We start from the raw sequence: 3,151 nt of genomic DNA, 5'->3' as shown, positions 1-3,151 counted from the left end.
TGTCCTTTGTATAAATACTGAAGTATCTAAGTGTGCTCATAGGCCTCTTTGAGGAGACAGTGTTGCCCGAGGCAACAGAGGTGGTTTTTGAGTGTTGTCTCTCACACCCAGAGAGACTGTGACTGGCCAGGGAAGTGGTAGGAACTCCCTTTGGGCATAAGGCCCTACAGGGGCCTCATGCACAGTCCAGGTGAACCACTCTCTGGCTCAATGATGATGAAATAATTAAAAAATGACAATTAACATAGTTTATTTTCTTTATAATGTATGCATTTATATCTCTATTAACCTATTATTTTAAACTGTACACCTCCCTTCAGAAAATTTAGATTTTAGGAAGTGACATTATAGTACTTTTTGCACTTGGACTTGGCAGGAAGCTGAGAGGTGGTGTGGAAAGTCTGAATTGTAGAAGTACCGTGGTATGACGCCTACACTGATAACTTAGTGGCTAGGTTCTTGATCTAGAATCTAAACTTCCCCCTAGAAGATGACCTTCGTCTAAGACCACTGTGTTCCTTCATTAAAGAAAAAAGTGTCTGATCATGTTTTGAGGAAGGACTCATTAGGATGGGATGGCTCAGTGCAGAATGTCTGGTTTTGAGTCATGTGACCTTTGGCCAGTGGCTTGGTGCCCCCTGTGGTTAGGGGTCCTCAGGACTCTGTCCACACAGATGGACAACACAGCGGTAGTGCCTGGGGGCATTTTATAGGTTGGGTAGCTGTTGGTTGGCTTTTTCCCTTTGCACTGGAGGAAAAGAGCAAGCTGCACTGGGAATCAAAGGCAAGCATCCTTTGAAGAGCTGAGAGACATCACCTTTCCTGGGACATTTTCCTGCCATCTCCTGTATTTCTGCAGCACGTGTCAGTGTTGTGTGGAGATGACCTACTTAACTAGCATGTGCTCCCTGTAAAACTCTCCTCTCTTAGAAAACACGTTTTGCACATTCACTGATTTCGGCATGCATTCATTCATCCAGCTAGCTATTGGATCAGTCAGCGACTTGCTCGGTGCCGACTTTGTTTACCAGGCACTATGGAGAAGCAGTGAGTGGAATGTAAAGGTCTCTGCTTCCATTGAGCTTGTGTACTAAAAGAGCAAGCCAGGGAGGAACCTAAACAAATATAGGAAGATGGCTGATAAGATGTGTGAAGGTGTGAGCGGGCCCAGGGCAGTGCTGACCAGCGGCCCAGCATCAGGTAGACCCGCGGCACCATTTTACGCCCTCACAACACTAAGTAAAGGGGTAAGAAGTGAATTGGTAGGAAAAGTCCTGTACAGTCCCCACCACAGCAATCCCCCAAGGAACAGAGGGTTATCATTTACCAAAGGCTACACACAGCACTGATGCGCGTAACTCTGTGCTAAATCCCATAAATTGTGCCGTGTCATTCTCTCTGCGTCCTGAAATGCACACAGCTGTTTCCTCTTACAAACTAGCGAAGATCCCGGAGCTGCAGTAGCTTGTTCAAAGCCATGCAGACAGCACCAGAACGCAGAGTTTGCTCAAGGATCAGAGTCTGTCTTTTGGCCATCATGTGGGAGCTGATAAACATCTTCTGGGAAAGCAGCTAACTGAGGAGAGGAACAGCGGTGTGCAGCGAGGCTCTGGGAGTTTGAGGTGGTTGAAGTCTACTGAAGGAGGAACCTATAAATCAGATCTGAGTGTAGAAACGCCAGCCGCCGCATAGAGACGGCTGACTTTGCTGTGATTACTCCCTTTCCCGCCCTCCTGGAGTTGATCATATCCCACTCACTCGTGTAACTGAGCAAGGTACTTAACCTCGGTCAAGTGCCTTAGCCTGACAAATAGAGATGCTCAGAAATGCCAAGCCCGACTAGTACAGTGGACCCTGGCAAGTGGGAATGCTCTCCTAATATCTTTAATGAGCCACAAATTACTTGAGGGTGGTCCGTGGGTTATGTGGCTTCCTTTGCACCTCACATGAAAGGGATCCTCACGTGATGTGTAATTCAGCTGGGAAAGCTCGGAGCTCAGCAGGCCTCCAAACCTGACCCCCTGCAGCTGGAGGGTGTAGGGCACAGGGCCTGGTAGTGACTCTACCACCTCCATGTTACCTGAATTATGGGTTTTAGTTGTAATGAGATGCCTTTGCTCCTGAAAACCATTTTGGCTCTTTTTTAGCAGCCTTGCTTGCTGTATAAACAGGCGGAGAATGGGGGTGTGATGCAGGGAGCAGTTGGCCTGCTGACATCAGCACCCTGGCTTGCGGTGCTTGGCAGAGCCCCGGATGGTACCCATTAGCACTAGGTGGATGCTAATGGCTGTCAGCTCTAAGACCAGCTCTTTGTCGAAGTTAAAATCTTAAAGACTGGAATATGCATTGGAAAGCATTATATTTGAGTGACAGATGCTCCTACCAAATCTAACAAACTGAAAGAAAACAGTGAATAAAAAATTCTCTAGTTTGGGTGCAGTCGTTTCATAGTGACGCCGCCCTACAGTTGGTTGTTCTTGACAGTATCCCCTATAGTGCACACACTGAAAAAAGGCTTCGATTTCCTACTCTGCCCCGTCGCGTCAATTCTAGTGTACTTCGTGCTTTTGTTTGCTTATTTGAGACTAATCAGTTTTTGACTGACAGCAAAACTGAGAGACGAGCCCAGGGGGGATCACACATGCGGGGCCTTTGGAGGACAGTCAAGCACCGACCGCAGCACCTATTAAGGACATCTTGGTCGGGCCCAGCTTTTACAATTGTGTTAGTCACTGGTGCAACAGTGTCTGTGAAAACAACTGTTGGGGGAAATACTTATTTTTGGCTCCAAGTTTCAGCAGCTTAAGGGCCTGGTCATTTGACTCTGGGCTTGTGACCAGCGACACAGTGGCATAGTGGGCTACCGGTAGACAACACAAAATGACTTACTTCATAGACGGGAGGCAGAATGAGAGATGGACAGGTCAGGGGAAAGAAAGATCCTTTAAAGCCTCATTGTTGGTGACCTCCCTCTTGGACCACGCTCTGCTTCCTGCTCTCTGAGCAGGAGGGTGTGCTCAGGGATGAACCTTGCCCTCTTGACCCCCTCCTCTCCCACAGTGCTGCCAGCCAGTTACTAATCCTTAACCCTTTGGGTTGGTTGTTTCATATTTAAACCACAGCAATTAACAAAAACTGCCCTCAGCGTGTA

Source organism: Acomys russatus, chromosome 16, assembly GCF_903995435.1.
Source record: "Acomys russatus chromosome 16, mAcoRus1.1, whole genome shotgun sequence".
NCBI lineage: Eukaryota > Metazoa > Chordata > Mammalia > Rodentia > Muridae > Acomys > Acomys russatus.
This window is presented reverse-complemented; position numbering follows the sequence as displayed.